Consider the following 13694-nt stretch of genomic DNA (forward strand, 5'->3'; position numbering starts at 1 on the left):
TGTAGGTCTATAGTGAACTCGACTTCTCTGTCCACTGGCAGACCGGGCAGTTTGTCTGAAAATACATCTAGGAAGTCTCGGACTACCGAAATCTCTTGAATACAAATTTCCTTCTTGGGCTTGCCTAGTCAGAGAAAAAAGCAAGATTAAGGCACTAGAAGTTAAGAAAACTTGCCATCAAGGAATAAGTACTGAATGATTTTATTAATTTATAAATGGTTCCTCGTTAGGAGGATTAAATACAACTTTCTTGTTAAAGCAATCTATGGTGGCGTGATACGCCACTAGCCAATCCATTCCTAAGATTACATCAAAATCTCCCGTGTCTAACCCTATCAGGTCTACACTCAGTTTCCTATTTGCTATCTCCACGGCAAAAGCCCTGTAGATAACTTCCTCTAGTAGTGTTTCACCTCCGGCAGTAGACACAAATAATAATGAATCAAGTTTATTAGGTGATGCATTAATTTTGGAAGCGAAAATATGTGAAACAAAGGAATGTGATGCACCAGTGTCAAATAAAACATGAGCAATATGGTCACAGATAGTATACATACCCTGTACCACATCCGGGTCGGCGTCGGCATCCTGCTGGGTAAGGTTGTAAGCTCTGCCCTGGATAGGAGGCCTTCCTTAATTCTAGTTCCTTGGGCATTCTCTTGCATAATGCTGGGCACTGCCACATATGTGACAAGTGTTGTTGAGGCAGTAGCAGGGTCGGTCCCCGTGATCTCTGCCGCAGTGCTGACATATCTTCCCACGTGCTGCCCCTGGAGCCTGAGGAGGGGCCTGGATGGCTGGTCTGGGCCTCTTATTTGGTTGGGCAGGCGCAGTAGGTGCTGGCCTGTGGAACAGAGCTGAGGGTCGGGAACTCCTTCCTGGCTGAGGACGGGTGTTGAAGCTCCTTTCCACGATCTGTGCCTTTGCTAGGACTGCTGAATATGTCTTGAGCTCCAGTACCAACAAGTGTTGCCTGATCTCCGGGCGGAGACCCCACTGGAATCTCCTGGCCTTTCTGCCCTCATCCGTTAATGTCTCCGGGGAGTATTGGCCCAGCTCTAGGAACTTACGAGCATATTCCGATACTGTCATGTTCCCTTGAACCAGTTGAACAAACTCCATTTCCTTTAGGTGTCGGATGTGCTCAGGGAGATACTCCGTATAAAAGGCCGCTAAGAACTGCTCCCAAGTGACTGGTGTAGGCAGGGTGGTCTGCTTGAGCTCCCACCAACATCCTGCTTCCCCTACCAGCATGTAGGAAACAAGGGCAGCTCTCTGCTCGGGAACTACTCCCAAGGTCCTGAAAGCTCTCTTAGTCTCCGCCAGCCAGTACTAGGCCTCTTTAAAAGAGGATCCCCCTGCAAAGATGGAAGGGTTCAGTCTCCTATACCTCTCTATGTAGCCTGGGTCGATCAAGGAAGGATCGGGGTCCCGTGGAAGAGGGACTAGGCCCGACTGGGGATAGACTGGGGGGTCCTGTGGTGGCACCTACTGATATGATGGGGGCACTGGACTGTACTATGGCGGTGCCGGGTAGTACCGTGGTTGGGGCACCGGGTTGTACTGCGGCAGTGGTGCCGGGTGGTACTGTGGAGGAGCAGGCTCGTGCTGGGGTGGCTCGGGATTAGCCCGCTGTAGTGGAGGCTCAACCTGCAGTAGTGGAGGAGGGTCGGGTAGCTCCCTTCTCTCCTCTCGCCCTTGCTGGGCAGCTATGAATCCTTCCATCATCTAAAATAACCTGTCTACATCCTCCCAAAGCGAATTATCCCGGGCCGCTCAGTTTAGTGGAGATCTTCCTCTCCTCATTTCTCTGCACCTGCATTTCATAAGGAATGGTTGAGTAACGATTTATCGGTGAGTATTTCTCTAAGCATTATTGTGTAAGGAATGGGTCCGAGGAACGCGGCTCTGATACCAACTGTAACAGCCCCGAAATTTAAAATGAGGATGTATGTATTAAAAATCTCAAATACAGAAGCGTAATAAAAATTTGATTAACATCCCTTACATAATAACCAAAAACGTACTCAAAACATGAAAAAATAAGCTAATTAAAAGAGATACTCGAGATAAAAACTATAAATAGAGCTATAAGGTCCTTAGGCGTCTAACTCGCCGTCTTCTTGTGGAACAGGCTCGGGAACCACGTCTTCTTGATCTGAAATGGTTAAGTAAGGAAGGAGCTACACTAGCCTAGTAAAGACATCACACTATCTCACTGCCACAGAAGTAAAGGTCGGTAGAAAACAAAAACGACCAATGGAGCATAATTTATGACAAACTCATTTATTAACATAAAAATCTTTACTGTCCACTTACCCCGGTGAGATTCATGAAAATAACCTATGAAAACAATAACAAGATAATCATCATAAAATCATATCAATTTTGTAACAGAACACATGTCCTACTTTTGTACTTCAATAATCAAACAATAAATTTCCTCTTTTACCAGCCTACTAGTATCCGTGGGGATCCATAGGGGGTCCCCGCTACACGTGAACCACTATCATTAATAACCTGATTCCAGGGCCGTCCCCATACCCCGTCCGGTATGAGGGTGAAACAGGTCGTCCCCATACCCCGTCCGGTATGGGCGCTAAAACACATAAGGTCTCCATACCTTGTCCGGTATGAGAGACCACGTTCCCGGTAGGGTTTCCTACGGACCCAGTCCGTCCACCATCTCCCAGGATATCTAGTCAGGCTGTCCACATTATCCATTTATCAATTCACATAACCTTTTTGCCTTTTTCCTTGATCTCAATCATCCAATCATACACAACATATAAACCAATAATTGACACCAAATAAGACAACACAGTATCGGGTTCACCATAATACAAACCATAATAAAAGAAACAATGATTCATGCATACGACACCCTAAAATAATTACATCAAACATCATACTGCATTTAATACTGAAAATTAGATCAAACAACAACTGACCAACAATGTATCAGACTCGGGCTCCATTGGCAACCTTAATCAATTATACATCTATAAAGTCACAAAATACCGTTTAATTATTTATTAAGTTTTAATACCGTGATAGGAAATAGGGTGAGGGGTCCTTACTTGTTTCGGGATCTGAAATCGGCTCTACAGTGCGCCTACGAGCTGTCCCTAATTTTTCTGAATTTTTTTTCAAAAAACTGAAACGCACTACCGGTACCTGCACGTGTCCCAAAATTTCCCAAATCAGACCTAGGGCCCCTTTCAGCCAATATCGGAATTCTGGCATGGCAGCTCCGTCGTGCTTCGGAGACGGCGCCGCCGCCTGCGGCGGCAATTTGCCTCGGGTTGGCCGTTTTCGACCGAATTCGGCCAAACTTGTATTGGTCCCTGCGATGAAATAACCCTAGGGCCCTCGGTGGGCCAAAAAATCATGAAAAACTGAGACTTACCAGCGGCGGTGCTCTCGGGTGCGGCGGCTCCACCAGCGTGAGTCGCGTTTTGATGTTTGGCTCCGATCAACTTGTAGAGAAAAGAACAGTAATCACAGTGGTATAAAATTTGCATCGAACGGAGGCCGGAAAGGGCCTCATTGGAGGCAAAAACAGAGGGGAGTCGCGGCGGCACCGGACTTCAACGGGGTTTTCTGGTCGATTGGCCGGTGGTTTGGCTCCGGTTTGGCCATAGGTAGATTCAGCATCGAAAAATGAGACAGGGGGAGAAAATTTACCTCGATTGGCAGCCAAAAAATTCTCCAGTGTGGTGGCGGGTGGCGGCGGCCGGCTCCTCCGGCGTCTGGTTCTTCTTCTCCGGTGAGGCACTGGCGGCTAGGGTTTTGTGGTCAGGTGTGGGTGGGGTTATTTATACCCTTTGCCTTTTAATCTCAACCGTCCATCAAGATTAAATCTGGACCGTCCGATCGCGATTTAATTGGGATTAAATCTGGGCCGTCCATCGCGATGCGATCTGGGCCGTCCTTGCCTGATTGAATCTGGACCGTCCGTACGCGTGAAATCTGGGCCGTTCGTGCGCACATTTGATCTGGGCCGTCCGTGTGCGCGGGAACGAATCTGGGCCATTGGATCGTGCGCACGTGGATCGCCCACGTGGCCCGTCCTGTGTCAGTGTTTCTTTGCCACGTAGTGTGTCCTGGTTGGCCGGGGCTGCTGACGAGGCACAACTTTTTAAAATTACGTTTTGACCCCCGGTTTCCGATTTTCTTTTCAAAAACACACCTAGAATCCAAAATTTCACCACTTTTTCCCAAAATCAATTTCAATTAAATCCAAATAATATTTTACCCAATTTTATCATTATTATTATTTTTATTTTCATTAAATTAAATTAAATTAAATTAAAATCTAAAAAATTCAAATACAAAAAAATAAAAAAAATAAAAAAAAAAATATAAAAAAATATTTTGGGTGTTACAGAGACGGTGGATGAAAAGACTCTCTAACTAGTTGTTGTTTGTTCAGGTTCTGTTGTGGCCATGCATTAGATGCTCTTATCAAAAGTGCTTGTAGCTATATGATTGGTAATTATTAGACTTGAAAATTTGTGTTCGGAATTTGGGTTTTAGAGAAGAGAAAGAAAACTTTTTGAATTAATGAGAGAATAACTAAAGGACAATAGAAGATATATATATGTATATATGTATATTTGTTTTTATCTAAAAAATTCTCTAACAATAATGCTATATATTATTTAAGTAGACATATTTATTTTTGTAAAATATGTACATATAAAGTATATTTAAAAGAAGTGTGAGGTACGCTTGAATTTATTTTTTAACTTATCATAATCTAATTATTTAAGAGAATTTGACTAAAATCCCTAAATAAAATAAAGGATATAATTTAGTAGAAACTATTTACATGCTATTGGCATTCTTTTAAATATACATAGATATTATTTCCTGAAAAATAATAGTTTATTAAAGAATTGGATGTTTTCCTAATACTCAAAATTCTTGGGTTCTAAAAAAAATGAGATTATTAAATTTTTTTGAGATATAAAAGATAAAATTGTTAAATAGATTGGTAGTAAGCCACCACGAAAGAATAATGCATGGTTAAAGATTGTTTTATCCTAAAAATTTAGTGTATCTTATATAAATGGTAAAAGAAGCAAAAACAATTTTCTCAAACTTCTATTGAAGTGACTATAAAGTATTATCTATCACTAAGAACTATCTCTGTTATATAACATCTTATCACTCTTTAAAAAAACATCTTTCTTTTTATGGGATGACTATTGAAGTAATATATCTCATTAGTAATTCAATCTAATATGCTTAAACTAAGTGTATTGGATTCATTTATTATATTTCGTTAAAAAACAATAAATGGATAATTATATGTCAAATTTAAATCAACATATGATCAGTATTTTTGGAAGGCTCATAAATAGATATTAAACCTTGTTTCAATGCTCTTGAGGAAGAGAAAAACTTACAATAATAACATACAACATTACTATCATTTTTAAAAGTATTTTTCTTAAGAGTTACAAGAACCAAATTTCCAAGTTGATAGTTTTCTTCAAATATAACTTCACCAGCTCTATTTTATGCTAATCAAACTTATAACATAATATCTTATTAAACTTAATTTTGTATGGATCAGGAACCAATATATCAAGTTTGTTCTTTTAGTGAAGCTCCTAGTGAGATATGTGAAGGAAATTGAAATAGTTTGACTGCAGTAATAATTTTAATTTTATCCATATAATTAGTAATTTATAATAAAGAAAAATATCCAAGAAAAACATGTCTACAATGGAAAAGGATGTTTGTACAGATTGCATAAGGGAAGCCTTACCAAGTGGAAACGAGTGCAACATGGTCTTGGGTCCCATAAGATTTTTTGGGTACAGAACTTCTCCAAAACTTCCTCCATTAAATCTTATGACCTCATATTTAGACTCTAAAAAATATTAAAATCAAATATCTAGATTTCATATTTGTACCTGAAGATTAAGAAGAATGGAAAAAAACTTTTTTTTTCTTTCTTTGAATGAATGGAGGTTAAGTGCGTATCATTGACTTTAATCTATACTATATAACTTGATAGATTATGTAGGCTTTGGAAACCTAACTTTTTGCTATGCTTCTTTGTTGCATCAGTCAAGAAAACTAAGTCTAATTAACGAACAATTAAACTATGATAGCAAAATAAATGACATATAGTTGAGTATTTTATATAGAACATGAAAAATGTAGATTTTATTATACTATAACTTATAAAATCTTTGAACTTAAATAAATAATATGTGGATATTTGGAAAGTGGTTTCATTTTTTGAAATCTTTAACTTGAATGAACAATCCATCGCTATTTGAGTGTTTATTATATTTATGTAAAATCTTATTTAATATATATAAAATAATTAAAAATATTGATTTGATTAATTCAAATGGTCACCAACTATATTAAAATTAACTTTTGAATTTTAATTCATGCGCTAAAATAACTTATTCATTATTTATTTTTTTAAAAGTTAAAAAAGATAATTTTATTAAGATAATGATAGAAGTTTATAACTACGCATAAGGTAAAAGGCCTCGTTACACAAAAACATCGAGTGTACTTTACAATAATATGATTAATTATTTTAATAATATATCTCTACTTTAAGTCATGTATTTATATACCAATATATAAAGATTGGTTAGTAATTAACCTTAAAAACAAGATCTAATTATTAAAAAAAAAATTTAAATACCCTTTAACATCCTATGCAAAGAATAAGGTAATATAAAAACATATCCAATAATGATAACAGTATAAAATACATAGAGAATGTAATCAACTTTTCACGATACTTCTTCTTTGCATCAATCAAGACGACTAACAAATTATTGAAGAACAATTATAATGTGAGAAGAGAATAAATGTATAGGATTGATAATTTTGTGCATACTTTGAAAAATGCAAGTTTTATTTTATACTATAACTTATGAAATCTTTGAACTTAAATAAAGAATCATAAACTATTTAAAGTAAATAGAGAATTGTTATTATTTAAAATTTGATTACTTAAATAAAGTATCCACAGCTATTTGGGACATGATTTTATTATACTTATTGGATATTTTACTTAATTTATATAAAATGTTTGTAAACATTGATTTTATTAGTTTTATGGCTGTCATTATAGTACAAAATGAGTCATTTAAAAAAAAATTATTTTTTAATTTAATCTTTATGTAAAAGAACTCATTAGTCATTTACTTTGAAAAGCATGAAATAATTTTGTTAAGTAATGTTAAAAGTTTATCACGGCGCAATATTTTTTTTTTTTAATTATGAGCAACAAAAACTCGATCTTCTAGTCTTTTTAATCTAAAAAATCCTCTAATAATTTATATAGTTTTACAATTTTTTTTAATTTTTAGAAGATGAATATTATGGGAATTCAGAATTCTAGATGAAGATAATGAGTGCTATTGGAACAATGAAGCTCAAAATGAAAATCGAATTAAGGAAATTGAGATAGATGGAAATATTTTTGAATATTTTCTATTAACTATTTTTTAATTTTGTAATTTTTGTCTTTCGAAGACCAATTTAACGATAATGGTTAAGCAAGTCTACCCTTTTCACATTTCTTTACCATACTATACATACATATGAATGTAGAGTTATTTCCTTGATAATTAATTAAAATTAGATAATTAAGTATTAAGTACTTCAGAATATAAATAAATTTGTTGACCATACAAGTATGACACCATAAATTTTTGTTAATAAATTTTAGAAACCAAACTTAGCAGATTACAATCACTTAATAATTTTTTATTTCAAATTAGTGATTTAAGAACAAAAAAATACATAACAAAAATTAGCTAATTTTTTAAATTCAAAGCTATAGGTGTTTCTCATTTTCTATGTACACGTATGGTATATATACAAAAGTGTGTTAAAGTTGAATTTTTTTTTTATTTTGTCATAATACTATTATATAAGAAAATTTCATCAAAATCCTTACAAGATATCAAGATTCTTATTCGGTATTAATTTGTAATATGCAACTGGATTTGTTTTTCTTCAAATGTATTTGTTATTTTTTGAGAAACAAGAGTTTATTAAATAATTAGATATTTTTCCTAATATTCAAATTTCTTGGCTTCATGAAAAAATGTGATCATTAATTATTCTTTTTGTTAAATATGAATGCTTGATCAACATGCTAAATATTTAATTTCATCCGTAAATTATCATTGTTTCTTTTCATAGATTGCATGGTTTTTATTAATTAGTGAGATACATTTGTTTGTTTCTTTTGAAAAATTTACAATACTTTACAATATTATGTTTAGTTATTTTAATATAATATTTTAGTTTAAATCATATATTTATATACCAATATATAAAAATTGGTTAAAACATAGTATCAGAAACATAATCTAATGGTTAATAAAAATTGTAAAATATTTTTTGACATCCTACATAGTGTAATATAAAAAATATAAGCCGATAATGATAATATTTTAAACTGTAAACTAAAATTTTACATGATCACAATATTTAGCACCTTGAGAGCCTTTAAATGATTGTGTACTGGTACAAATTTTACTTTGTAACATTAAATTAACTTATTACTGATCTTGTACAAATTTTACTTTGTAACATTAAATTAACTTATTACTGATCTTGTAAGTTTAATTAATGTGATACATTTGTAAGTTTTTTGAGTTAACTTTAACTTATTACTAATCTTGTATGAAATTTTAAAAGATAATTATACATAAAAAAATTATTCCACCACGTGGTCTATTAGAGCTTAAAAATGAAAAATTAATCCTCCTTGGAAGCTTTTTTATTCAAGTAATCAATTTGTTCACTCTTCCTCTTAGCTCACCGTTAATATTTTTTTCCTCACATTTTGTTGTCTCTTCATTTTCACCTCACTTTTTAGACTTAAAACTAAATTTTAGCCTCAATATTTTTCTCACATTATGTATAAATGGATGTATATAAATATATATATATATATAAGATGAAATTATCAATTAATATTAAGTAAATGAGATTGGTGGCATAGAGCTGCAATTGTCAATTCAATGTTTATTATTCCAAAATGTTCAATCTTGTGACAAAATAAACTACTATTAAAATACTGATTACTTTTATAAATTTGTGACTTAGTTTACTTGTTTTAGTATCTGTCATTTTTAACACGACTTTTATAGGTACAAGGAATGCATACAAGATCCTCTATATGTATAGAAGTAAAAAATCATTCAATTTTTCATTTGTCCCACGACTTTTATGAGCAAAAGGAATACCTACAAGATCTCCTATTTGTTTAGAAGTACAAAATCAAATGCTACAAGCTTGTTGTAATCCTAAAAAACATATCAACACTCATTGGTGGAAAGCAATAGTTTCGTTAGGGCAAGTTCATTACCTTTACAAGGTATAAAAAGGACGACACTTCCACCTCCACACTACTAGGGATTACTGGCTCTACCATGATGCTTTGGCTAATAAAAGGTGGAGGTGCAAATCCACTATATGTTATGTTGAGTAATGAGCATATATGTGTTTCTCAAAGATAAATTGTAATCTTGATGAAGAAAGGACAAGTCACAAAACTTGCAGAGGGTGTACAAGAGATCTAAAATAGAGAATGCACCTCTTGTGTTTGCTTTGGCTAGTACAAGTCTCACTTTAGACACTAATAGTGCCGCACATGCATTTATTATATGCAAAATGCACATTCCTAATTTCCTCATCATCACTCTAGCTTAATGATTATGCAGATTGAAAGTTTCATCTTTCAAACTTTATGTCAACTATACATAAAATTCAGATTGCATGATCATGTTTTTTAATTAATGGCCTAAGCTTAATCACCACTTTCAATTAGATTCTGGATGAATGTACCATCTTCCACCACATGGTACACAAATCCCTACAGTGCTGGCGGCAACATCTATAGAGGCTCTAAGGGTAACGGCCCAAGAAATTAAAAAGGAATGTATATATTTATTCTAAGTGCTGAAGCGAAATAAAATAGATTATGATTAACATCCCTTACACAATAATCAAAACATATTAAAGATATGAAAGAATAAACTAACTAAAGAAAATACTATAAATGAATACTATAAGGAAAACTAATAAATCTTTAGGCTTCTATCCACTGTCTTCCTGCGGAACGGGCTCGGGAACCAAGTCCTCCTGATCTGAAATGGTTAAGTAAGGAATGAGCTACACTAGCTCAGTAAAGATGTCACACTATCTCATTGTCACAGAAGTAAAGGTTGGTAGAAAATAAAAATGACCAATGGAGCATAATTTATAACAAATTCATTTATCAATAATAAAACCCTTTACTGTCCACTTACCTCGGTGGGATTCATGAAAACAACTTATGGAAACATGCACACTCTGTAACATAACACATCTCATACTTTTGTATTTCAATCATCAGGCAACAAATTTCTTCTTTTATCAGCCTACTAGTATCTATGGGGATCCATATGGGTCCCCGCTACACGTGAACCATTCATCTTAATTCCAAAGCCGTCCCCATACCTCGTTCGGTATGAGTGCCAAAATCATAAACCTCAATACCCTATCCGGTATGAGGGTGAAACGGGTCGTTCCCATACCCCATCCGGTATAAGCACCAAAACATTTAAAGTCTTCATACCCCGTCCGATATGAGAGACCACGTTCCTGGTAGGGTTCCCTATGGACCCGGTCCGTCCACCATCTCCTAAGATCTCTAGTGAGGCTGTCGACTTATCCATTTATAAATTCACATAACCTTTTTTTTTTCTTAGTCTCAATTACCCAATCAACATGAATATGTAAACTAGTAACGCACACCAAACAAGGCAACACAACATCGGGTTCACAATAATTCAAACCATAATAGGTTAAACAGTGATTCATGCATATGAAACCATAAAATAAACAATCAAATATTATACTGCATTTAGAGTAAAATATATCAAATAGGAACAGACCGACAAATACATCAGGTTCGGGCCTCATTAGCAATCTTAATTAATTATACATATCTATTAATTCATAAAATACCGTTTTATCATTCATTAAGCTTTAATGCCGTGATAGAAAAAAGGGTGAGGGATCCTTATTTATTTTGGAGTCTGAAATCGGGTTCTCATTGTGCCTACGGGCAGTCCCTAGATTCCCTGAATTCTTTTTCTAAAACTGAAACACACTTCTGGTACCTGCACATGTCCCCAAAAATCCCAAATCAGACCCAGGGCCTATTCGCCAATTTCAGAGCTTCGGCGACGGCACCGCCGCAAGCGGCAGCGATCCACCTCGGGTTGGCCGTTTTCGATCGAATTTGGCCAAACTTGCATTGGTTCCTATGATAAAACACACGTAAGGCCCTCGGTGGGCCCAAAAAAACTCAAAAAATCGAGACTTACTGGCAGTGGAGCTCTCGGGTGCGGCGGCTCCTCTGGAGCGAGTTGCAATTTGGTGTTTTGCTCTAGTCAACCTGTAGAGGAAAGGACGGTGGTCACAGTGGTATAAAAATTACATCGAACAGGAAGGGCCTCATCAGAGGCAAAAACTGAGAAAACCCGCAGCGGCGCCGCTGGTCTTCGGCGGCATTTTCTGGCCAATTGACCGATGGTTTGGCTTCAATTTGGCCATAGGGGGTTCAACATCGAAATCCGAGCCAAGGGGAGAAATTTTACCTCGTTTAGCAGCCGAAAAGTGCCCCGGTGTGACGGCGGGTGACGGCGGTCGGTTCCTCCGGTGGCTGGGCTATCTTCTCCGGCGAGGGCTCTGGCGGCTAGGGTTTGGGGTTGGGTGTGGATGAGATTATTTATAACCCTCCCCTTTCAATTTGAGCCGTCCATCACGATTTAATTTGGACCGTCTGATCAAGATTAAATTAGAAATGAATCTAGGCCGTCCATCGCGATGCGATCTGGGCCGTCTGTGCGTGATTCAATCTGAGTCGTCTGCATGCGTGCAATCTGGGCCGTCCGTGCACGCGTTTGATCTGGGCTGTTCGTGCGCGCGGGAACGGATCTCAGCCGTCCGATCGTGCGCATGCAGATCGCCCACGTGGCCCGTTCTGCGTGGCCTTCCCGCGTCAGCGTCTCTGCCACGCGGCGTGTCCTGATTGGACAGAGCTGCTGACCGGCCTGCTAACGTGGCGTAATTTTTTTAAATTGCATTTTGACCCCCGGTTTTTGATTTTCTTTTCAAAAAACCCCCAGAATCTAAATTTTCATCCCTTGTTCCCAAAATCATTTTCAATTAAATCTAAAAAATAATTTTACCCTTTTTTATCATTATTATTATTTTTATTTCTATTAAATTAAATTAAAATCACATAATTATTACCTAATAAATTAATTATTAAAATAAAATAAAATCAAAATAATTCCAATAATAATAAAATAAAAAAATTTTGGGTGTTACACTGAGCGTGGAGGTGGTGGACGATAAGGCTCTCTAACTAGTCGTCGTTTGTTCAAGTTCTATTGTGGCCATGTATTGGAAGCTCTTATAAAATGTGCTTGCTACTGTATGATGGGTGATGATTAGATTTAAAAATTTGTCTTTGGAATTTAGGTTTTAGAGAAGAGAAGGAAAACTTTTTAGAATTAATGAGAGAATTAAAGGAGAGTAGAGGATATATATATATGTACGTATGTATATTCTTTTTCTATCTCAAAAATTCTCTAATAACAATGCTAAATATTGTTTGATTAAGCATATTTATATTTGGAAAATATGTGGATATAAACTATATTTAAAAGAAGTGTGAGGTATCTTTGAATTTATTTTTTGATTTATTATAATCCTATTATTTAAGAAAATTTTACTAAAATCTCTAAATGAAACAGAGAATCTGATTTAGTATAAACTTATGATATTGACTTTCTTTTAAATATATGCAGATATTATTTCATTAAAAATAATAGTTTATTAAAGAATTGGATATTTTTTCTTATATTCAAAATTCTTGGGTTCTAGAAAAATGAGATACCTAAATTCTTATTGAGAGATAAAATATATAATTATTAGATAGATTGGTAGTAAGCCACCACCAAAGAATAGTGCTTTGTCAAAGATCGTCTTAGCCAAAAAAATTAGTATATACTATATAAATAGTAAACAAGTAGAAGAAATTTTCTCAAAGTTCTATTGAAGTGACTATAAAGTCTTAAATACCACTAAACGATGAATCCATGGCTATTTAGAAAGTGGTTTCATTTTTTGAAATCTTGAACTTAAATAAAGAATCCGTTGCTATTTAATATGTATTTTATTATGTTTATGTGATACACTACTTAATATATATAAAATAATTTAAAATATTGATTTGATTAATTCTATGGTCGCCAACTATTTTAAAATTAACTTTTTAATTTTAATCCATGCACTAAAGAGCTTATTCTTCATTTATTTTTTAAAAGTTAAAAAAAACAATTCTATTGAGATAATGATAGAAGTTTATAACCACGCATAAGGTAAAAAGTCACGTAAAATAAAAACATAAACTGTACATTACAATAATGTGATTAGTTATTTAAATATAATATCTCTACTTTAAATAATGTACTTATAAACCAATATATAAAGATTGGTTAGTAATTAACCTTAGAAACATGATCTTATTGTTAATGAAAATTTTAAAATACCCTTTAACATCATTCTTAAAGTATGATGTAATATAAAAACATAAGTCAATAACAATAATAATATAAATACATAGAGAAGGTAAC

This window comes from Carica papaya, chromosome 9 (assembly GCF_054855325.1).
Source record: "Carica papaya isolate Zhongbai chromosome 9, ASM5485532v1, whole genome shotgun sequence".
NCBI lineage: Eukaryota > Viridiplantae > Streptophyta > Magnoliopsida > Brassicales > Caricaceae > Carica > Carica papaya.